Here is a 26,061-nt window from a genome sequence, read left to right as displayed (position 1 = left end):
ACCCATGGCAACTGTCCCATGGGGCAGAGCTGTCTACAACAAGAAAGACAGGCAGCTGGTGTACAGCTGGTGTCTGTTTTTAATTCTGCACCCCCATGCACCTTGAGAGTGTGAGTTTCTGTCCAAAGTCCTGGCTGCCCTGTGAGGTAGGCCAGTAGGTACCCCCTCCACCAACCTATCTGGATTCCAACTGTCCACTAATCCCACTGCTCCATAATTATTCTCTCTCCTGCTGTGGGTATCACTCTATATAAATAAAACACTGATGGCCAGTGACCAGGCAGGAAGTATAGGCAGGACAAAGAGAGAGGAGAATTGGGGAAACAGGAAGAAGGAGGAGAGACACTGCAGCCACCGCCAGGAGAAGCAGCATGTAAAGATGCCGGTAAGCCACCAGCCACGAGGCAAGGTATAGATTTATAGAAATGGGTTAATTTAAGATATAAAAACAGTTAGCAAGAAGCCTGCCACGGCCATACAGTTTGTATGCAATATAAGTCTCTGTGTTTACTTGGTTGGGTCTGAGCGGCTGTGGGACTGGCGGGTGACAAAGATTTGTCCTGACTGTGGGCAAGGCAGGAAAACTCCAGCTACACTCTCCTTTCTCTGTCCTTGTCATGTTTTCCTTAGAAATCCAATTTCTGTCATTTCAACACTAGTTTAGGAAGTGAAATGGTTCAATTCATTTCATATGACAACTACAGGGGAACTTGCTTTATTGAAATATGCCCTTAAAAAATAAGAGAGATAAAGAAAAGATGTGCCGATGGCCTGGATCATCTAGAAGACTGAGTTTCGTTTGTAATCGTTTAGGAAGAATACACCTCAAGACTCTTGTCCTGATGTGCTTTATAGTCAGGCAGGCACAGTGGTCCCACTGCTGTCCTGGGGACACTGGACTAAGAGGGTTTTTATGAACCAGTGGAGGCATCTTGATATTTGCTACTGCTTTTTGTTCATTTTTAAAAATAAACTTTAAACTGTTCGCCATGGTGGTATACTCCTTCAGTCCCAGAACTCGGGAGGCAGAGGTAGATGGAGCTCTGTGAGTTCCAGGCCAGCAAAGGGCTACATAGTAAGACCCTGTATAGACAACAAAACAAGGCAAAAACCGACCAAACAAACTTTCAACTTTCATATTGTACATAAGGTACTCAGATTCGCCTGGCTCTCTGTTCTCAGTCACCATGCAGATACAGCATGCTGATAAAGAGTCTCCTTTGTAGTGCATACACCCATTTATGAGTAATGAGTATCTATATTTCATAGATTCATTTTAGTGTAGAATTGACCTATTAAATATATCTGAAGTGGTTACTTTCTCCTTTACATCACAAGGATGACACCTGGCTTCTCATGACATGGCTACCTGGTCAAATGGAACTTTGAGCTTATACCTTCCTGCTACTCAGGTATTGTGTATGTGCTTGGACATGCAGACAGAGCTCACGTTAATTTAGAAAATACTGACGGTACATAACCTGACAATCCTTTTCCTCGCCCCAGACATTCAAGGCAGAGCAAGCCATGAGCATGCTGGTTCAGCTGTCACAGTAATGAAACCAAAGCTGATAGGGGCTAGCAGTTTGGGACTGTGGGAGACGAAGAGCTCAGCATGGTGCCGGAATAGGTTTGTGCATGTTTTCAGGCTCGTATTTTCCAATTGGACATCAAATGGATTGTTTTCCTAATATATCGTGAACACACCGAAGAGTCAAAATAGAAACTCCCATTAAGAGCATAATTGTCAATGCCGTGGGTGAGGAGATTGGAGCCTGTCATGTCCTTTTCAGGTTCCACATCTACACTAATGGTATTTTCCTGGTGACTGACTTTAATCAAATTCTCCCATCTTCTTGTGACCTCAGCGCAAGCATCTTCATAACTGGGTTGGAAGGAGGAGCATCTAATTAAGATCACATTCATACTTGAAATCTCTCTGCCCAGTGGGGATAGAAAACATTGTCACTCAGTGTTGGGAGTGGATAATGATATTAAATGCTTTCCCCACAGGCAACACAGTGCAACCAGGGCTCGAGCTTCTGGACTTCTGACTCCTTGAAAGAAGGTGGCCAGGCATGGTTTTAGGGAGTCAGTAGCAAAGTTGACCTAAGGAATTTGGTATTCTTTGCCTCTTCTCTGGCAGGCATGGAGTTTTCTAACCCGGGGTCCACAGTGACCTTGAGATGCCCGATTTATTGAGGTGTAATTTACAAACAGTAAAATATTCTGGGTTTTGGTGTTTGAGTTTCAGGATTTTGACTAAGTATACAGTAGTGTGTTAACTGTGACAGCTCCCAAAAAAGTAGAGAGCCATAGAGAACTTCAGAGTACATTTCCTTGGACAGAAAGAGACTCTTAGAGAGTTGTTTATGGAGAAGCAGCCACTTCCTGTGAGTACTTTCCACTTCCTTTCCATCACTTCCCATTACCCAGGTCATGTCTTTCCTGGGCTTGGTTCAAGTTGGACCTCAGACTCTGCACATGGTCAGAATCTCTTGAAATCCACTGTGCTTTGCCAGCTGACACTTTGAGGTCCGTGCCCTTGACAGTGACAAAAACCATGCTCCTGTTTGCTTAGGTTTTTCCTTACCACCAAACACAGAAGTTCTACATACTAGGTAGGCACTTACTTCATTGCTGTGGCAAAATGCCCAAGGGAAACAACCCAAGGCAAAAAGGGTTTGTTTAGGATTATAGTTCTAAGGGAAGCAGCCCAGCACAAGAAGGAGCAAATAGTGACAGGAGCAGGAAGTGCCTGGTCACCAGGGTGACAGGAGCAGGAAGTGCCTGGTCACCTGGGTGACAGGAGCAGGAAGTGCCTGGTCACCTGGGTGACAGGAGCAGGAAGTGGCTGGTCACCAGGATGCAGGAGCAGAGAGTGCCTGGTCACCTGGGTGACAGAAGCAGGAAGTGGCTGGTCACCTGGGTGACAGGAGCAGGAAGTAGCTGGTCACCTGGGTGACAGGAGCAGAGAGTGCCTGGTCACCTGGGTGACAGGAGCAGGAAGTAGCTGGTCACTAGGGTGCAGGAGCAGGAAGTGACTGGTCACCTTGCATTCATAGTCAAGAAGCAGAGGAGTCCACACCTGTGCTCAGCTTGCTTTCATCTTTTCACTGCATTTCAGGTGGGTCTTTGCACTTCAGTAAACCTAATCTAGGCAGTCCCTCAAACACAAGCCCAGAGATCTGTGTCCATGGTGATTCTAAGTCCCACCTAGTGACAGTCCAGATGAGGCATCCTAGTGGGTTCAACAGCTGCAGGAGATAGAAAGCTAGACTGTGGGGACCACGGCTCATGGAGCAACTCCAAGAAGGTTTGTGAAACCGTGTTAAGGCATGTACTGAAAGACAAGGGAAGGTTTCCTTTCCTCTGCCTCAAACTATTAGCAAAGGAGGGAACTGCCCCAAATTCAAACCCATACACCTTATCTTTATGAAGAAGTAATGTCTTATTTATTCTGAACAAAAAATAATGTATAGGAGAAACAGCTTTTACTCATCTCAGCTAATTCTAGGCTTGAAAGCTGCAGTAGAAAGAAATATTTTATTAATAAACCAGGAAAAGTCTTTTCCTGATATGCCACCACTGTGGAGTGCGAAAAACATTTTGGAGTGTTCCTATTGTTTATAACTTTAAAAAGAGATATCTCGAGCAAATTAAACAGCAGAGATCGATGTCTCTGGTGAATGTCTTTGGTGATGTTAAAACTACTTTCCAGGGATGCTAGAAAGGAACATGAGCAGTATACACAGAGGTCTGCTGTGAGATATTTAGAGGGGGCAGGAAGTCTTTGAATCTTAGTTCTAGGAGTGTGGGTTAGTGATAGAACATCTACTTAGCATGCTTGAGAGCCTGAGTTTTATTCCTAGCAACCTGGCCTAAACTATTTGTACTATGTTTTAAAACTGTTTGAGTATTTAATCTAAAATATTACAGTTTCTTAGTATTAGTTGAGAATTTTTTTATTAAAGGGATGGAGAGATATCTTAGTGGTTAGGAATACTTGCTACTCTTACAGAGGACCTGGGTTTGGTTCCCAGCACCCAAATCAGGTGGTCCTAACTGCCCTTTAACTTTACTTTCTGGGAATTTAATGCCCTCTTCTGACCACTGAGGGCATCATGGTGCCCATCCACCCACTCAGGCAACCACATATATGCATAAAATTAAAAAAAAAACTATTAAAGAAAGGATGAAATTTTCAGATTGGGAAAATAGAGGGGTCCGCATATATTTAGAGATTCATGGTAAGAGGAGTTGGGGACAAACTTCATGCATGTGTGGTGTCTGGAGGACTTAGGGCCAGGGCCAGGACCAGAATGGGTATCTGACTGTATTTTCTTTTTCTTTTTTTTTTTTTTGGTTTTTCGAGACAGGGTTTCTCTGTATAGCTTTGCGCCTTTCCTGGGACTCACTTGGTAGCCCAGGCTGACCTCGAACTCACAGAGATCCGCCTGGCTCTGCCTCCCGAGTGCTGGGATTAAAGGCGTGCGCCACCACCGCCCGGCTTGTATTTTCTTTTTTTTTTTCTTTTTTTTTAATCTTTAATATTTTTTAATTTAATTTAATTTTACAATATAATTTAATTCTATATATCAGCATCCCCTTGTTCTCCCCCTCTCGCCCCCCTCCCCTCCCCCCCAGCCCACCCCCATTCCCATCTCCTCCAGGGCAAAGACTCCCCCGAGGACTGAGATCAACCTGGTAGACTCAGTCCAGGTAGGTCCAGTCCCCTCCTCCCAGGCTGAGCCAAGTGTCCCTGCATAAGCCCCAGGTTTCAAACAGCCAACTCATGCACTGAGCACAGGACCTGGTCCTACTACCTGGGTGCCTCCCAGACAGATCAAGCCAATCAACTGTCTCACCTATTCAGAGGGCCTGATCCAGTTGGGGGCCCCTCAGCCTTTGGTTCATAGTTCATGTGTTTCCATTCGTTTGGCTATTTGTCCCTGTGCTATTTTCTCTATGTAACTGGCAAAGGGAAGCAAACACACCTCACTGAGAGAGACTATTTGGATTTTCTCGCTTGAAAGACACTTGGTACTTGGTTCAGGTGCATAGACTATAATCATTATTTTTCTCCCGTGGGCTTAGCTGTGATGTTTCAAGTTCAATAATACTTCATGATGATAAAAACAATACTGTTGATTCTCATTGTTTGTGGACTCTGTATTCAGAATTCACCTACGTGTTAAATTTCATGTGTAACCTGGAATCAATATTTGTGGTATTTCATGGCCATTGACAGGGATGGCAAGTGAGAAAAAGACTTGAAAGGGCCTTTTCAAGGTCTGTTTGGTGCCACGTGTTTTCATGGCACAAACCAAAAGTGCTAGTTCATGGCCTTAAGCACAAGAAGACTGTGATGAGGAAATGTGTGTGTTGGTTACATAAGCCTCAGCTTCCAGGTACAGGGATGCTGGCGAGCTCAATGTGAAGGCATCAAAAATTACAGTAAGTGGAGTTTCTTTAGGCAGAAACATGAATAAAACAAGGCTGTATATTGATCAGGAGTGAGACGATGCTCATGACAGTAGTGTTGTGTCCAGGGGCTGGCAGGGGCCTCACCTCTGCTCTCCCTTGAACAAGCAGTGGTCTCAGCATTCACTGATTCTCCTAGTGCAGTCATTTTTCTGGAACATGCTACGCACGTAATGAGATTGGAGAGGAGGGGCAGACATTCTGCCTGATGACCTTCAGTTCTACTTCTCAACAGATCATAACCCTTTTTTATAAGTTGTTAAACAACACCAAGATTATCTTCTAAAACTGAGACGTGGGGTCATTGAATGGGCGTAGTTGTCTACACATCCACACCCAGCCCACCTAAGGCAGATGATGCAGCTTCTAGAAGATACTCATTCACCTAGTTCAATGATCCCAGTCCAGCTCTGTGGCTTCCATCCCAGGGTTAGCTGTGCCTCTTCTCCCCTGCTTCCCGGAGCAGAGGTTTGCACCAGGCCCTAATCTACAAACTGAATTGCAAATAGATTAACGTTATCCTTGAGGAATTCCAAGAGCCTTCTGCCTACGTGTTTACTTCAATGACTTCACAGGCTGGTGGGGGCGGGTGGATTTACAGTCACCAAGTAGAGAACAGAGAATCCTGGTACCCCCACTTTATATTCAGCAGCTTTTTTTTTTTTCATGGATTACTGTGCCCCAGACATGAGAAGACATGTAATTTTCATTGTTTGAAGACTAGGACCCTAGCACTTCCTCTCTGCTGCATATGTCTCGACCAGCAATTCCCCTTTATCTCCTTTGGTGCCACAGGAAGTGGGGGTTTCACAGCACTTCCTGCACGCATCCTCCAAAGGCTTTAAGAGGGTTACTGATGCATGCTCTACCTACAGATTGTGCTGAAGATAAAAATCTACTCCAGAAGTCCTTGTCTGTGCAACAGAGCTTTGCAAACACTGGGCAGAGAAAAAAAAAATCAACTCAGAGGAAAGTCTAACCTTCGCCTTTGCAGTCCAGGGTGTTGTTCATCATTGAAATTCCCTGCTGTGGGCCCTGAATATAGTTACCAGGAGGAAGCTTTTCCAAACTAACATCCAGATAGGCAATTTCCTTCTTTGAAATACCCCAGTTAGCATATTTGTCTGTATGTTATTCTGTGAGTGTGGCAAATGTACAAAGAACATGCTTGTATTAGTGACCATCTAGTGGTCTCCAGGAGGCCTGCCATGTGTTCTCAGTGTATGGGTGAGTATTGGCTAGCTCTGGACCTGGTGCCAGAAACCCTGAGTGTGGGACCCAATCCTGCCAATGTCTGGAGTAATGACCTTGAGCACATCACATGACTTATCTGGAATCTAATCTTTTCATTTTTAGTGACCACAGTGGTACTACTGTGAGGGTCAGAAGCTTATTCAGGAAACAGACACAGAGTAGTATGGTTGCCCTGATGGGTCATGAGGAGTGGAATCATTCTCCCTATGGATGTTGTCTCCAAGCATATTTATTTCATGGGTTACAAGCAGCAGAGTTGGGTAATTAGACCAGTATCCCCACAGTGCTGGCTAGGTTTTGCATCAACGTGACACAAGCTAGAGCCATTTGGGAGGAGGGAGTCTCAACTGAGAAAATGCCACCAGACTGGCCTGTGGGCAAGGCTAGAGTGCATCTTCTTGGTTGATGGTTGATGTAGGAGGGCCCAGATCACTGTGGGTGGTGCCATCCCTGGGCAGGTGGTCCTGGGTGCTATAAAAAAGCAAGATGAGCAAGCCAAGAGGAGCAAGCCAGTAACCAAGCAACACCCTCCATGGCCTCTGCCTCAGTTCTTGCTTTGAGGTTCTTGCCCTGTTTGAGTTGCTGCCCTGACTTCCCCCAGTGAGGGACTGTTAATCTGGAAATGTAAAAGGAAATAAAACCTATCCTTCCCAAGTCGCTTTTGGTCATAGTCACGGTGTTTCATCATAGCCGTAGAAATTCCAACTAAGACACCCACAGACACTTGATAATGTTTAGTACTACCGACGGCTACAGCATTTATATCATTCAGCTCTGTTACTATCTCACGGGGCTGCGGTTGTGGTCCCCGGTTAACTGAAACCGCATCGACACACAGTGCATGACTGTATTTAATATAGCTGAGGGGGAGGGGCTGTTGGCTACATATTCTGGATTCTCTGAGCTTTGTTCCCTATGAAGGCCCTTCTGGGTGTGGCTCCCCAGTCTGTTCCTTTTGAGTCAGTACAAAGCAGGGGCGGCAGGGACTCTCCACAGTGTCACATGGACTGCCCCTGCTTAGCAGCAGTGCAGCCTGGCTGGCAGAAGGGATTGTTGTCGCTCTCTCTGATGGCCTAGGACTTTCAGAGGGTCACACAGAACCTTCAGCATCCCTGTACCTACAGCAGAAAGTGTGGGCTGAAGTGCGAACGCGTGAGCATCCCCACACAGACTCCAGGGACACCATCCTCAGAGAGTTTGCCAAGACGGTGCCTTCATACCATGCCTGCTACGAGTCTGGAGAAAACACTCCCTGAATCTGCACTTTTCATATTTCAAATGGGGATGGCCATATCTACTAACTCTTGGGTTTTTGATAAGATTAATCTGAAGATAGGCACCGATGAAGTAGAAAGATGCTCTGAGAAGGGAGATCATGTGACGGGGTTCATCACTCCTATTATCCTCACCACAGGCAGGCTGTGAAAGTGAGTCAGCCCCCACCTTCCTGCTTACCTGGGTGAAGCTGGGTAGATATCAGAGAGGAAACTCAACCTTTAGGATGTTGCTGAAGCAACATGTAGACCCCTGCTTTCGCGGAGGCAGAGGGTGAGACTGAGCGCTGCCAGGAAGGAGCCTTCGGTACCGGTGTAAGTCAGCAGACCTGCGTTACTAACTCCAGCCAAGTTGTCCTGTTCACTGGACTTAGAGATATTCTTGTATGCATACAAAGAGAGGGACCCCCGCCCCCAGTACCTGCAAAATGGATCCGTACACTGGGAAGTCAAATTACAGCACTTATCAGAAAGTGACACAGACACAAAAACAGGACAAATCAAGTTGCAGGGTCCAGGTTTTAGCGTAGTAAATCAGAGGTAAGCGATGCCTGCTTGTCTCAGGCTTAAAATACAACGGGTGCTTGCTGGGGTGTGTGGTTTCTTGTCGGCACACTCTGACGTGTGAGGTGCAAGAGGTCACAGGGCAAAGATCAGAATGGAAACAATAATTATTTTTCATAGCAATGTCTTCTCAAGCTTCAAAGAAAGGCGTCTCTCTCCTTGCACAGGCAAACATCAATTCCGGATCTAGGAAAAGGTAATTTTCACATGCAAATGCCTATGAGTTGAAATGAGCAGAGGCGAGGAGCAGACTGTTAAAGAGACACTGTCTCCTCCCCCCCAACCCCCACCTCCATAGGTGGCAGGGAGGGCTGGAAAGACGCAGCTACTTTTGAAGGAGGAGAGGTAGTGACCTAGTGAGTCTCTTTCCTCTTGTTCCTTCAGCAAGTCTCTGCTTTCATAGAACTGTTTCGTCAGTGACTGGCCTGGACAGAAAATAGGGAGAGTCGGGACTTTTGGAGTCAGAACTTTTGGAGTCAGATTCGGCTGCAGCCCCGGCTCTGCTGTGGGACCCGGCTCAAGTCACGCAGATTCTGAGAACTCGGCTTTCCTCATTAAAAAGGATGTTGTCGGGTCAGCAAGTGTACACCGCCGCCGTGAAGTCCCTTTTATGAGCCACTGACCACAAACCCGGGGGAAAGCAGCATATATTAACACTTTCTAAACTAGCGCTCTCTCCACTAATTCCTCATCCAGCCGTCTCTTTTAAGAATATCCCTTCTAAAACCAGACAAGGCTCAATGGGAGATGCAGAGCCGGGTCACACAGCTTGTTTTTATGCTGTGTGACCCGGCTCTGCATCTGGGAGCCCGCTCTTCCCAGCCATCCTTGGAATAAGGGTTTTTCCTAAGGCGTCTGCAACACTGTGTGCCTGGACTAACGCTCAGGTGTCCTTTCACATGCCAGGCCCTGCTTAGAGAGCGCAGGCTCCGTGTGCCCACCACCTCCTGCTCCCATCCCCCGCTACAGAACTCTTTTTTGTGTGTGTTTCAGGACAGCCTGGCCACTTCTGAGGCTCTCTCCCGTACCTGGAGGAACCAATTTCAGAAGGGTCCACAGGAGGGCGCTGCCTTTGCTCTGCTGACTTCCTGGATGTTGTGAGCTAGACCAATTACCCACTGGACAGTGACAGGAAGTAAAGGCTAGAAAAAAATGAATCCCTCAGCATGAGCCCGTGAGGAGTCGATGTGCATATAAGAAAGGCACTCTTGCTCTTTTCCCTCCCCCAAACTGGGAATTAAAATCCTTGCTCTGATCTTCTCAGCTCAGCGATTCTCTGAGGCTGAGAAGGATCAAGTTATCTAAGCATCTTGCCTTTGGCTCTTTGAAAGCCTGTCTTTGAGAGGAAGCAACTTTGTGTCTTCAAAGGTTTGGCTTACCTTCTTGTTTGAACTGATGCAGAAAGGGTTTTAAATGCTCACTGGAAGCAGACGTCACAGTAGGTTGGGAAAGGGCTGTTGAGAAATACCCCCTTGCAACATCCCTCACATCAGGTAATCTGTGAGAGTGCACTCTTAGGTGAGTGTGATTAGTTAGACATTGTTACCCGCATGAGCGAGTATGTATAGCTCATTTACTATAAAGCCGCCGGACTGAAACACTACGTGATCTAAAAGATTCGAGATACGCTAGCTAATCATCAACATGTTCTTGCTCTTTCCTGATCTGGCAGCCACGTCCTCTCATCTTATTCGCCTTGGCTTCTAGTGAACTTAAGTGAACACTCCCCAAACTGGCCCAGTACTAGGGATTACACTTAGTAGTGTGAAACAGAAGCAAGCCAGGCAATTGTTCTTTCACAGTTCTTCCGTAAATAACAGAAAACGATATGTGTATGTCATATTTCTGTCTATGCCCACCTCGCCCACCGCTCCCCCCTATGGTTACAGTTGCCCAAAAATTAAAAAAATTAAAAAAATGATATAAAGAATAAAAAATTCTGCCTAGTGTCAGCTTAAGCCCTTTGTAGTGCAGATGTTTGCTACTTTTGGTTTTGCCTGCTGATAATAGTTGTTTTTGGCTTCCTCTATTCCAGGGTCCTCTAGAATCTTATGGGTTTGAGTGATAGGAATCCTGTAGAATTGCTCGGACATATTGAAGAGCTCTACCTCTAAGAACATGCATACATGACACATCATGGATCCACACGTACCACCAAGGAACCGTCATAGCAGCTTTAACACCATTTAGCGCTGAGCGTGCAAAGGTTCGTAATGGGTGCGTCCGAGAACAATCACATTACTACTGTATTATTTTTTAATTTTTGATTTCTACAATTCAAACAATTGTATGTTGGTTATAAAGTGTTATTACTTTCCATTTTTGTAACATATTATGCATCACAAGACAAAGGATAAATAGGGCAGTTGATATTGTGGGCGAATAGGTTGACCGTGTTCCTGTACTGTGGTCTTGTTATCTGTTGGTGCTCTATATGTCATCGCTGCCCTACCGCATGAGTGTTTCCACAGGCTCCGCTCCGCCGGTTCTCATTCTTTAATGACCCCGTTTCTATAATCTCGATCACTTGCTATCATGTTATGCGTGTTTTGTTAGCCTGTCATTGTTTCTGTGTCAACACTCCCTTTAGAACTCTCTGATTCACTTCTTTTTCCTCTCCCTTCCCCTTCTACCTTTCTATGTCCTCACAAATAAGCGCCTCTGTGTGATAATGATGTGTATAACGAATAAAATCAACACAGTCTATGGCTGATTTAAAGGAAAGGGTAAATGTCATAGAGAAGAACAATTACTCAGTAGTTGATGGCTGAATTTAGCATATCTCTGCTTACATCAAAAAATGAACCTTATCCGTTCTATCCAATAATCTAACCCGAAACGCCAAGCCTCATTCTGCGACAGCTCAGAATAGACTGGGACTACCTGATTATAAATTGTATCGCCTCCAAGATGTCTGCGCATTGCCAAACTATGTACAAAGGTCGTCTATTACACAACTAATAGAGCCATCGCTCGTCGATAACGTTTAGTCACAAGTTTACGACTGAGCACGTACCTAGAGTCCAAACTTCTACAGACAACAAACGCAAAGGGAAACTTACCAAATTCAGATGATAATTAGGCCTGTGGCAGAATGCGATCTGATAAGTGATGCATATCTTGTCTAAATATGTAATGAATTTATGGAGGCACGGCTCCAGGCACGACTTCTAGCTTCTGTCTTATTGGGAGGCTGGATCTTGTCAATCCTGGGCCAAATCCAAGTTATTTCTGCAGGGGTTGGCATGAACAAAGTGCAGGATTGGAAAGCCAAAGCCAAACAGATGTTACCACATTGTGTGTATTTCTTCGTGTATATTTCAGCACTTTCCTGGCCTCACAAACAGGCACACATGCAATGTTTTGCCGCAACAAAAACTATCTGACGAGTTCCCTGCCTTCCTTCTGGTGTTCTTCTCCAGTTGGCTGTGCTTATTGCCGTGACCCGTGATGTAAGGACAAATGAATTTGATGCGCAAAATATGGAGACCGCTAAATGTCCTTCCACTCTTTTGTGTTCAGGTACTTAGTGTTGTTCTTACTACTCAGAGCCAAGCGATTGAATACTGACATGAACTAAGACATACTGACATTTGGCCTAATAGGACTTCCAAGAGTATTTTGCATAGGGATCTAATTCACATCAATGTCTTGATTGGATAGCTATTAGAAATTTTGTGAGTTAAAGAATTTGAAGTACATAACTAATAAGAATGATATGCATGCATACTGCGATGGAACAATGAAAATTTTGAAACCTTCCTAAAATGTCCGACGGACTCAACATCATGATGAGAATTCTAAGTCTGAGTGAAGAGTGTCTATATATTTGAACCCTGTAATATCTACCCTTTCTGCAGAACTTGGTTTGTTTGGTACTAAGACAGGTGTAGAGATTAACGTGCGCCCTAAATCCCTACCACAGGGAACAGAGTTAGTAGCCCTCTTACTGAAGTCAATCACAGGCTAAGGTGAGAAAACCACACTGGCCAAGGGACTGAAAGAATCGTAAAAGCAGCAGGTGACGACCTGAGACGCGAGTCCTCATACCCGATCTGCTTCTTCAGTGTCCAACGTTCCCAGGCGAGATGGGCAGTTTCCGTCCTCTTGTAAAAGACCCTTGATTAACCCACTTGCCTGCCTCGGGCAAGCAGACAGGGAGCCCTTTTCAAAACCCGATAGTCCTACAACTACCACGTCAGCACCAACTCCCTCGTGCAACAACACAACTCTCTCCAGATCAGCCTCGTGACCTTAGCAGGCCTTCTGAATTCAGAGCCATTTGAAAAAGTGCGCCTAATAACAAACTCGATTGGCAAGTCGCATAAATAAGAAAAACAATGTCATCTCCCTCTCCTCGTGCTGAAAACCTGAATCAGTAAGGTTCTGCTTACACTGTGTGCAAATGTCTAAGAAGACTAAAACCCACAAGCAAGTCTAAGACTTTGATACAATATCGATTCTATTCTCTGTCCTTAATTCTACTGCCACCTAAGATTATCTATAGAGAACACAAGACCATTACTCTAGAGCGTTTGCGATTGAGAGCATTTGTTCTTATCTAGTCTTTTTTCGTCTGTTTTTTTTGCGCTGCTCCCACAGCCTTACTAAAGGAAACAGTTTTCATAGTAGCACTTTACTTCATACAAGTGAGTGAGTATCTCGCCATCAACAGAAGGGGAAGACGAGCTTTCTTGAGTGATCGCTAATCGAGTTAAACCTGCACAGATAAGTTCGTGGAGCTTTAGTGACCAATCAGTGATGTTAGGATATTGATGATACAATTGAAGAGAAAACTGAAGCAGGACTATAAAATTTCTACAAGCCCTACCAATAGGCAGACAGTTACAGCACGGCAACGTGCGTGGTGCTCCTATGCTAGAAGAAATTGTTTCAAACAGTGGAAGTTAGCAAGGAATAGGATACGATTGTGAGGCCCTAGACCTAATAATAACTCGAGCCGTAATCTAGAGATTGGACATAAGGAGCTCAAGAAATGGGTGATTCATCTATGAAAGTCAGAGTACATGTCATAACTCAAATCAAGATCATATGTAGGCTCAACTCGAAATAGTAACGTGTGTACAAATACCTACTCGTATAAATATAGCGCTAATGAAATATTCTTGCCTCATGGAGAATCACATTCCAAAGGGGGCCTAGAGCAATCTTTACCGAAAAAATAAAGAGTTACAGACATGATATCAACGGTACCCCAATCAACTGCTCTCTCGAATCGAGAACTGTATTTGCTTTTGAAGCTCTAACCAGACACTCTGACTATGATTATGTCATGCAACACACATTCCTGTACTAGCGAGAGGTGTCGAGCTCATGTTAATTCATTCTTTCCTACTACACATGTAAGCCTAACTACATCGACACGTTGTGGTGCCAAAGAACATCTGGAAAGGATCTCTCACAGAATGTAAACCACTTACAATATATGTTTGCTAACCTCCAGCTATTATGCCACTATGCTAACATAAGAGCCCTCTCATGAGATAGAGGTCATGGAGGGCTATGGGGAGTCCGTCCCTGGGAGAAAAGGGAAATATGATTGGAGATGCCCGTGTCCGGTGGAGAGATAAAGCCTGCGGTCAGATGGGGAGCCATAGGGGACCAGCACTCGCGGGATATAGAGCAAGTCAGGTCCGGTAGGGAATATAGGATGAATGATAGTGGGTGACCCGCTGAAGGGAAACCATGGTATTGATCAGTGAGGATAGCAGTTCCTCTTTTTTGAACAAATAGTATTCCACATTTATAAGAACCTAAGGAGGGATAGTACAATTTAAGTCTGAGCGAGTACTGTGTGGACGAAGGTTTTAAACTTACGGTGGGAACACATGATAAGAGAGAATGCTGTATCTTACAAATTGCAATTAACCACACTGGCAATGCACTTGTATTCCTTGCACTAAGTTTTGATACTACAGACTCCAGCTTGAGCTCATTCACATGATTATCGTGTAGATCTATTGTCGTTGTTGTCTCTGCGTAACATGAGCTCCCAATCCGATGGACTATAACTTAACCGCTTAGAAGTCAACACCCACCAGATTCTCTGCATGGTGAAGTATACTTGGTTTTTATCCATTCTAGCAAATTGAATAGCAGACATTCACCTACCATGAGTCGAAGATATATGTTGTATCAGACGCGCACAGCAACTGTCTACTACGCACACCGTATCAGCAGCTAGTAACAAGATCACCATATGCACAAAGGGCTAGCCGTTAATGCTGTGCTTCCGAGTCAGCAGGACCTGATACGGTGTAAGAGTAGAAAGATGTGCGCAGTTGCGCTTTCTATGACGTCAAAAAGGCGGGTCACAGCCATCAAAGATTCCTGTGGATGTGACCACCCAATTCATTCGCAAAATGAAGACTACTACTCCCTCACATACTCTATCTTTTAGTCTGATGAGAACTGTTCAACAGTGCTGAGTCCAATATTCAGTAGTTGGACATTTCTCCTTGCTGAACAAGCTTGCTTCCATAGTACCTGTCTTCCAGATCCAGCACTGATGAAACTGGAGTCCTTGAAGACCCATCTCACAGGTCGCTATAAATACACCAGTCTACTTGTCTCTGTCGTCAATCAGTGGAATTTCTCCTGTCTCTTTCTACCAGGCAGCCCAGACACCAGACCCTAGGGGTCGCTCGAGGATAGACTTCCTGTGTCCGATCCAGGAATCAGAACACTTCCAGAGCGTTTGAGTGTGTGCCATTGAAAGACACGTGTTTTGTTAGATAGTGGAAGGCTCGAGTAGATCCTAATCGATTGAGCACCTTGCGTGCATCTATTGGAGGTGGATAGCATATTTGATCAGCGATGATATGTTTTTTCATGGCGTGAAGATTCGCAAAGGCCTCAGGATTTAGGTAATTGAGGGCTTCCAGACGACTGTCTCTCGAAAACATGCACTCTTGCTCCCCAAAGCTATCCTTTGTACAGATATTCGCCCTATAGAATAAGTAGCCATTACCATAGGTCTGTTTGTTAAGATTGGGAATATTATGGAGAGGATGGCATCCCAAGGCTTTCGAAAAGACAACACCCTAGGAAATGCAGGTGTGTCTACTTGTTGAACTCTCGTAAATTGCCCAGAAGTGAATTAATAATGTGCAAATAAAAATCACGTGAGGTCTTACTTTTAAAAGGCAAATAGAAAGAGCCAAGTTTCACTCGTGATAACCATGGTGGCATATACAGTCCGCAAATCAAAGGCGCTCAAGGGGAGCAGGTGGAAAGGGTGTGGGGTGAAGAGCAAAATCGGGGAGGGGGAGAATACTAATGAAAGGCATGAGTGCGTCTTACTGCCAAGAGAGAGCGATTAAAGAGTGATAATGCTCGAGCCATCCTACGAAATGTAAGCAGAGAAGTCAGACGAGAGCTCGCAAGGAATACCTCTTTCAAGAGGAGATTCTATGTTCCTTATGTGAAGCACACACAGCAAAGATCTCTGCTAAGATGTATAAAATTCTGTACGACTATCCAGTGATATGAGTGACTCAAAAAGATCCAGAAGAATCTTCACTCATCCAGAGTGGAAGCACTCCACGTCTGAAAGGATGAGACCAACAAGTGAGATAATATAAGAAGGCACGACATCTCGAGTAATGAGCGAAGCCTGAGCATGTAAAGGCAGGAGCTAACGTATCATATGAGAATTACCGTAGCGATCAAGAGGTACTCAGTAGTATGTAGTGTAGGACAGATATCAGGCTATATATGAGTTCTCGAACTCTCTATAACAAAAGACGTACACGCCTCAATACGTACACTGGTCATATTTGAACAGTGACAAGTTATCATTATGTTCTACGTTCTACACTCTCTCATATGTGTTGATGGATTCTCATTGGAGAAGATATTACTTCTGAACTCACCGATTAGCCGCTTTGGGGAGAAACAGCTCAATCAACTACATTGGAAGCTACTTATTGATCAGTCTTATATTCGAGCATCTGGTAAGTGTGCTGAGACTAGTAATCATCAGGAATAACTTATAGAACACGGAACAAGGAACCTAGTGGGAAAATATGGTATGCTGCAAGGACTGACGATGACAGGAGAACAATGAGTATCATCATGCGCTTGAACTCTAAGTGTATCTAGATCGCAGTATGTTCAAGACAACTCTCAATCACATAGTCGCCAGTGCTACTAGCCCATGAATACTCGCATGCTCAGTCGTAGTGGAACCGGTCAAATGTCTCATGCACTCTAGCTTCCTCAACACCATGAAAATCTCTCTCACCTGACTGCTCGATCTCGATGCGTAGACCCCCCATAACTGCGAACAACCACAGAATATGTAGTCGCGAGCTCTCTGCGACTATTGGTAAGTCGGAGCCTTGCTCGATTTAGTGCAGCCTGTAGTTTCGTGAGGACTTCTCTATGATATCTTTGACTTTTTTCACTAGCCCATGTAAGTGAGACCCAGTGGTGTAGGGTTGCCTATCTCGAGAATTCTGGGGCCTCACTTAAGGTAAACTCTAACTAATATGAAGCCACCTCGAACATAGTATCTATCGCTGCATAAGACTCCATATCGCGTCTACGCTCAAGTGCGCACAAACAATACGAGCTAAAGAGCGAGCTTTGCTTAGGAATCATAATTACATGAATTCTATCAGTGCCAAAAAGGTCTAATACTCTTTACATTCGACAATATTTCCACCTCTGGATAGACTTGGACTGTCTCCACTAATTGTCCTACTCTCTCAGTGCTATTAGCTCCTTTCTAACTTAGGGATTGCCCTGAAAGCAACAAGTCTTTGTTGAGCTTCATGTCTTATCGAAAGGCTAATGTGATTATTAAATAACGTATCGTCGGCCCAGATAGGTGTACAACTCTCAACAAAGTTTCATCAGTCCTAAACATAAAGATCAAATGTTCAATGATTGCACACTTGCTTGCTCGTGACGATCTGAAGAGAGAGAGATAGTGAAGCACATTATGACAATGTAACTCATGATCGAAGAAGTGCATTTATTGTCACTAAGATGCAGCAGGTATCACCTTGTGCGGGGCACATTGATTAAAGTAAATCCTCACAGTCTCTTCTCAGCGTGGGATTACATAGAGTCACAAGAACGGAGCTCTTCAAGACCACTTGAAGAGGATATAATGTGATACGTCTAACAGATTAGATTTTTTCATATGCTGCTCAATATGATAATTGCGGGAATCTCGAGAAACTTAGCAAACTTGTGCTGTCTTTTCGGGTGCATGCTCTATCGCGAATATTATTTCATATCCAATATAAAAACTAATGTATAAGCAATGATCTAGCGACTCAGTTCTGTTTGACGCTAGTGTCATAACAGACGATGTCTTTTCCTCTCATGATATTTGCTTTGATATGGACTGATGATATGCTTAGAGTGGAGTGCATGTTTGTCTTCCCAGCACCTCGCTCATACGGGCACATCTTCAAGCTGGAGGTCTCCTTCGCGAGAGATCATCCATGTCGGTAAACGAAGCGTCTCTCCTATATGACTCAATGGCCTTTATTGAGAAGATTCTGATATATTTGCCGACTCTTCCACATGATAGAGATCTATCACAGCTTGATAAATGAATCTCAGAAAAGATTGGAAGGGAATGGATCTCAATAAGAGAGCTAATACATACCCTAGGGAAACCACATATATGACATCTCTTGCTACTTAATTACGATACTGAGGCAATCGAGCACTGTATTTCATAGGCCACTGGAAGAAAATCTGACCTTTTTGGCTCTCTTTGAAAACCTACAATCTAATTAGTGTGAGTCACAGATTGTCCAATATGAAGGTTGGCGTAGCTCTTAATGTATAGTCACGATGAAAATCTCAAGCGACTTGCACTCTGTTAGTTTGATGAAGGAATTAGAGAGCACAATGTAATTATGCTCTTCGCATGACAATAGGATTCTATTAAGTTACCAATTATATCTTATCTTTCGTTTACATAGATAGAGCTCGCATGCGAAGGGTCTCTACTGCAATGTTCGCTCTGAGCTCAGTTTGCTAATGAGCATGCCTTTAATAACTTGAAATCGCCGTATAAACCGCACTTTTCTAGTTAAGATAGTTAATATAGGAATCAGCAGTCATATGATTTGATGAACGGAGTATGCTCACTGCATCACGCGACTCCATTTATATGTGTCGAATCGATGTCATATCTCATGAATTTGCATTACTGTGAACTCTCGATCTATATTGCTAGCCCCCTGAGGTATTGCGATGCCAACATGTCGAGAGTAGACACGATCCATGACGTCGACTTTAGCTTAACGGCTATCTTCTGTCCTACGTTACCAGCTGGTAGTGTCTCGCACGCACCGAGTGCCTCTCCGGCCGACCAACATGATTGACTGAGTAAGTGGATAAGGATTTCAAGCAAATTGTACCATGTGACTCCTATTCTAGTCGGGCCCCTAGTTCCTCACAGGTGCTCATCGACGAGCGCAACTTTTGTCAATAATGAGAATGCTCTCGCATGGAATCTTATGCAGGTGTCTGTAGGGACATTTTTTATTCCTTTCCAGACTGTACTTGTGCTGTGTCAAACATATAACAAGGCTGTCACATAGTGATATGCAAATAGAGGTAGCCTATTTAAATCATCAGGAGTGGTGGTACTTATTTGGACCCCATAGCGAGGCCCAAGATCTGATAAATTGACGAATTATAATTCATAAAATGAACAAAATAAGCCGCACTCTTTGTTTATACTTTTGTAGCTACTAAATATAATGTTCTCATTAAGGATTCAATCATGCATATCTATCTCTAACAATGGCAAATAGTAGAAGACTTGGGACATTTATAATGGAATATATTCACTCCTTAGATCTACCCTTAGCTTACGAATTGCACTTTGATTAGCAGCTAGCGTAAAAAAGCTATTTACATGCCTGATGGGCGGTCTCACTAAGAAGGAAACAGCCAGGGGAATAAAAATAAAACCCAAAAGGCTTTTAATGGAGAATGAGGACCGGTGGTGCGCGTGGTGTCCTAGTTAGTAACCTCCTCTTAATAGTGCTGGTTAGTTTATTTCAACTTGACAAACCGGAAGCTTCATAGTATGAATCAAAGAGGATGGGAATCTAACTGAAACAGAAAAGCAACTGTGCTTATAAAGACGTGGGAGATGGAAACTCCGAGTGTTCTTGGGAGCGCGTTATTATGAGCATGAGGGTCGCCATGGACAGTGCCACTCTGGTAGAAAACTACAGGAAGCAGGCTACTCTAACTGCAGAAGACCTCTTCTTCATAAGAAGGCTCGAGGTGTGTCTTCTCCTCCCAGCACTGTGATCCTTTTTCCGAGGAAGCCTAGGCTGGCTCTCGTCTTTTACTCCCATGTCCCTCTCAGTCAAATATGGCATTATTTATTCAGCATTTTTAGTGAGGCTTATGGTTTGCCTCTCCCGGCGTAGATTGTATTTCGTGACACCATGAGCCAGTAGGGCTAGGGACACTCCAAGTAGCTTCACTGGCGGTCATTATGGCTAGCCTCCTGAACTGCGTTTGAATGGTCTTAGGCCTTTTTCTAGCTTTCCTGGTTTCCCTTGTTCTCTCTATTACTCAACAGTGTGGCTCAGACCCATGTGTGCCAGCCTTAATACAAGGCGAGAGTGGCCTAGTCTCAAGTAGACACTTTGATTAGGCCAGTTCGTTTAGTCCCTGTGATATCCTTCTGATTCGACGGGTCTGCCCTTTCCTGAAACAAGGAGGATGCATAGCTGGTATCTCCGACGAAGCAGGAGGATAGGAGATTGTGAGGAGGTAGATTTAGGGAGAGAGGGGCTAGAAGAAGTGCACGCAATAAAGGAAGTGAAGGGGACTGCGATGAGGGATGTATATATGAGTTCAAGAATAATTTAAAAAAAAAAAAATGGGGGGTTTCAGCTAAGTCCTGTAGGGGCAATTTTTCTAATTAGTGTTGATGAGGGAGGAAACCAGCCATTGTCGGCTTGCTTCAATCCTTGGCCTAGGTGGTGTCCTGGGTCTATAAGAAGAGCATGCTGAAGCAACCAAGGAGAGCAAGCTAGTAAGAGCAGCACGCCCCATGACCTCTGCAATCAGCCTCCCTGGCTCCAGGCTCTGATCTGCTTGAGTTCCTGGCCCTCACTGCTTTTGATGATGAACTGTGAGTGAGATAACCCTTTCCTCCCCAAATTACTTTGTGGGTTATGGTGTTTCAATCACAGGCAATAGTAAAGCTAATGAAGACAGCATACCAATCCATGGGGGAAAGAAGAAGAAGAGAACATAAATTAATACGGGAAATCAAACCGAGGGCTACAGGAAGAGGGCCAAGTATTTCAGGTGTACAGGAATAGTAGTTCAGAAACATGATCGACCATCTACATAGGGGAAGGTTTGGGGATAAACTGCTGTTAACATTTAAACTTGAGCGCTCGAGCTGGGCTGTGATGGAGGCACTTCCTTCCCTGGGCTCCGTTGGGCCCACGCGCTTTAATCCCAGCACTCGGAAGGCAGAGCCAGCGGATCTCGTGAGCTTGATCGATATGGCACTATTCCTCGTCAGAAAGCCTTAAGTGCTAGCGTTGCAAGCGAAAAAGGCGAGCAAAGCTATTTCAGCATGTAGTATACACACCTTGCTGTTCGTTAATATAAAACACACAAGAAAGAGTAAGCAATATTAATTAACATAGTCGCAAAATGAAAATCAAAGATACACAGGCAAAGACAGATACTTCCACAAGTGTAATAGTCTGTAACAGAAGAATATTTTTGATGCTACCAATGAAGTTATTGTGAAATAAGAGATACCATCCTGACCCAAAATATCCTCTCAGCTAAATTATTATAAGAGGGTAATTTCAACTCATTCATCAGGACATATAGATTATGAAGGGAATGCAGCGTTCTTAAAAGCCTCACCAATATGAGTCGGTTGAAAGATAAAGGCAAGTTAAAGTGCACCTACTACACTGGGACTACAGCCCATACACTTAATAGTATGCCGCGGTATATGATGCTAACAGCACGTCCCAATGTCTCACTGGCCCTTTATGGGTACTTATATTTAGACCTATATCCTGCATAGTGAATGCAATGCCCAAACCAGATACAACGGATATATTATTTAACAACATATTATTCTTGCCTGAGGTACGATGTAGGTGCATGTGAGATAGAGATGTGGATTTAGGTGGTAGTTGGTTTCTCAAATTATCAATGTCCAAAGATATATCGATAATATTACATTCACTCCAATGAGGGGTTCAAATTATTTTGTTACTTATTGTATGTTGGAGATTACGTATATTATCTATGAACTACGTGTAGATGAGGTTACTATATCATTAAATCCTAGGAGGATCCTTAGATTGCGGGGGAAATCTTGCGGAAGCGCTGTAGTGACCTAAATAACACATATTAGTCATAGTGTCAGGAGGAAATTGCCACGTAGCGTGTGTGCCATAATGACTGCGCCCTGGAGGTAGCTGGATAGATTTTAGTGAGTCACACTCTCTTCCTCATCTAAAAAATGAGAGAGTCTTTATGCGATTCAACAAATGCAGCCTCCTCTATGGGGGTTGCTGGACAGCCAGGAGTGTCGTTATCTCCTCTCGTATGGTTTACCTCCTGCGCGTCTTTTGCCTGGCTGCGCTTGCTGAGAGCACAGGCCAGTACCTAGATGGAGTTAGAACGGCCTGTGCCAGTGTTATAGAGCCTGTTATCTCTATTGTCAAGATTCATTTGATCACGATGTGGTCTGAAAAGACTGTCTATTGGTAGCACTTTTCAGTGATTTGGTCACTAACTATATATGGCGAAGATGCCTGTTACAGTACGAAGAAATAGATAGTAAAGAGGAAAGTAGCTACTCTTAGTAACAAAAATGGAATAATGCGTTGGCAATACAATAATGAGCTGTGAAGCCACCTTATGAGATAGAAGAGAAATCAACATGCCCGCACCTTCTTCATACTTCCAGGCTACCATGGAGCCACACTCCAAGAGGTGCACCTTGTTGCTCAAATCGCAGGAGATCTTTGTGCACTGAGGGTGGATGTTTGTAATTGCTGGGCAGCTGTTCTCACTAACCGCTCGTATATACTATGTGGCTAAGGCTTTTGGCGTAATTCTGACCAAGATTATGAGGAAAACTCGATAATCAATCCCACAATGGAGGCCTAGAATTTCAACTTACCAGCAAAAGTTGCGCTCGAAACTTACTGGTGAGTAATGAATCACTCGGATTTTGGGAAGGTACAAAGCTCCAAAACACCCAATCACAATAAAGATTCCCTGATACCTTCTGTTGTGGCAACCACAAACACTCAGTCGAAGCCAGGCTCAGTTTTAATGAGAATGAGATACTCCAAAAAAGATGAGTTACACTAGCAGTATTATTCAGGTGTTTAATCCTTGTTTGATTTTTTTAATTATCTGATTCAAAAAGCAGAGCTTTCAATATCAATTTGAGTCAAATGTTTAATAACTAATATATTCTAGGTTTATACACGTGTGAAAAGTAATAGAGTTGAAGGAAAATCTAGCGAGATGAAAATATTCGGCCCTGACGGTCATATTTAGATAATTAGACACGTCCCTGAAACAGTTGAAAGGAGAAGTCCCTTTCAGAGTTCTTCGGGCGGATCACGTCTAAATGGTGGTAATAATATCTCCTCTCCAACGCAGAAACAAATTTCCTGCCTTGGTGCGCTCGGGTGAGGTTCTAGGTCGGCTCCAAGACCAACTTACCTGACCAATGATGGTCAGCTTGTATAGTAAAGTTGCAGAACAATTTAGGGAAATTCCTGAGTAAACATTTAAGGCTGAGATTCCAAAGTAGCTGGTACCTGGAGTCGTGTAATAGGTGCTTTATCTGGACGCATAGATAAGTAAAACATGTGCCCTGTCCACCCACTACTATAGTGAAGGTGTGGGAGCTACAGTCAGATTTGTGTTAATCGCATAGCTTCACACTCACATGCATCAAGAAGTGTTTGTTCTATTCATGGCTGTTATGCAGAAAGGCCACATTGGTCAATGTGTGTGCGAGAGAGAAGAGTGATCTTGATCTATTAAGACTCTTCAGTCATTACGTTCCTAGCCCACACTGCTCAAATATGGATGGTGATGTCTACGCATTGTGAGGCGAAGGATCCCACTCACTAGGCCTCATACTCATATAGGCTTAAGATCTTGCGACTAAGATCTACTGGCAATGAATGACTTTGGAATTAGGGAGAATTAGTCTTTCACAGGGACTAGGCCTCTAATTAGCTATCTAATACCAAATTGTCAACACTAAAACATAGACATGTAAACAGTAAATTGACTCAGCATGTTGTATTTATAGACACACACACACACACACACACACACACACACACACACTTACTTAACAACATCTTAGAGTTTCTATTGCTGTGATGAAACATCATGACCAAAAGGCAAGTTGGGGAGGAAGGGGTTTATTTGGCTTATATTTCCATATCACTGTTCATCATTGAAGGAAGTCAGGACAGAAACTCAAACAGGATGGAAATCTGGAGGCAGGAGCTGACACAGAGGCCATAGGGGTGTTGTTTACTGGCTTGCTCCCTATGTCTTGCTCAGCCTGCTTTCTTATAGAACCTAGAACCACCAGCCCAGGGGTGGCCCCACCCACAATGGACTCAGCCTTCCCCTATTAATCACTAATTGGGAACATGCTCTACAAGTTGGCCCACAGCCTGATCTTAGGGAGACATTTTCTCAATGAGGTTCCGTCCTCCCTGATGACTCTAACTTGTGCCAAGCTGACATAAATCTAGCCAGCAAAAACAACAATTAAAGAAAAAGAGATCATGAATTTGACAAGGAGTGGTGCGACATGGTAGGGGTTAGAAAGCTGAGCAGGAGGAGGAAATGATTGCATTATATTTTAATTGAAAATAAAATAAATTAATAAACACATTCAAGTCTTACCTGAAATCTCTTAAACAGATGTCCCGTGCCAAATGCATGCCTGAAGCAGCTTCATCCTCCTCCGTAGCAGACGCTCTCTCCTTCACCTGCTATGAGTCTATGCCATGTCCTCAGCACTCCACAGAATTCCCCTTCATTCCTATTTCCTAGCAGTTCGTCAGAATTTCATGTTGTACATTTAATTTATATTCATTTATTTTAAAAGTTTGAATTACATGTTTATCTATTTGTGTGCATGTGCGTGTACTCACACACGGGAAAGAGGAGGAAAGCTTGCAGAGGCTGGTTCTCTGTCTCCATCATCCAGCAATGTTTATGTTCAGGCTTGTTTTGGCTATCCAGAGTCCTTTGGGCTTCTATACACATTTTAAGGTTCCCTTTTCAATTTCTGTGAGGAGTCGCACTGGGACTTTGATAGGGTTTGCAATGAGTCTGTAGGTTGCCTTCAGGAGGTCGGCCATTTTCACGGCATTCCTCTTACTAGTCCGTGTGCATGGGAGCCTCCCCATGCTCCGGGGCTTACCTGATTGCTTTCTTTAGTGTTTTAAAGATTTCATTGCAAAAGGCTTTCACATTTTACTTCTTTGGTTAGGTTTAGTTCAAGGTGTGTGTGTGTGTGTGTGTGTGTGTGTGTGTGTGTGTGTGTTGTGATTGGAGTAATTTCTCTGATTTCTTTCTCAGTCTGACTTTGCAAAATAGGAAGATACTCACTGGGTACATTGATATTGCATCTTGCTGCTTTGCTCAGATGCTCCAGCTAGGACTTCAAGCACTATATTGAATAGGAGTGGACCCTAGCTCCAAATCCAAATGTCAGTATATATTCCAGAGCAACTGCAGAAACTAGGAAAGGAAAAAGGGACCATGGTGGGGGTGAGAGAGAAAGACGATAGTAGGGTACAGGTAGCGGGGAACGGGAAAAATGGGGGAGGACTTTATATGGGGACAGGAGCGGGAGGAAGGGCACACCGAGGGAGGGGGAGGGGAGAGGGATAAAGAACACCAAGGATGATTGAAAAAGCCACAGGGTGATAGAGTCATAAACAAGTAAGGAAACATTACAACAGACGCCAAAGGGATTCAGACTGTTACATGGGAATACTTTTAGCACCATACTCCATTAAACTAGACAAATCTGAAGGAACCCATGTCTGGGGAGCTTACAGGCCCCAGGAGTGAACCTACTGTTACTCTTTGGCTAAATGGACATCGTCAAACTGCCCTCTAGACTCATTCCCTGTACCCATAGATTAGTGCAGCTCTCAGACTTCACCGTAGAAGTTTCTCTGCACAGCGGATAGTGGTTCACACAGAAGCTCACAACCGGTCAAAGTGAAAAGAATAAGTACCTGCTCAGCTGCACGTGAAACCTCTCTGTCATGTCACTACTCCATCTCAGGGACCACCAGAGAAGAGGGGGGTAGGAGGATTATAAGAGCCAGAGGTCAAGAAGACCCCGAGAGAAACAGTGTCTTCGCGACCTAACAACACGACTGTTCTCATGAACTCACAGCAGCTGTGGTTGTCTGCACAA

Source organism: Peromyscus leucopus, chromosome 1, assembly GCF_004664715.2.
Source record: "Peromyscus leucopus breed LL Stock chromosome 1, UCI_PerLeu_2.1, whole genome shotgun sequence".
NCBI classification, from domain to species: Eukaryota; Metazoa; Chordata; class Mammalia; order Rodentia; family Cricetidae; genus Peromyscus; species Peromyscus leucopus.
This window is presented reverse-complemented; position numbering follows the sequence as displayed.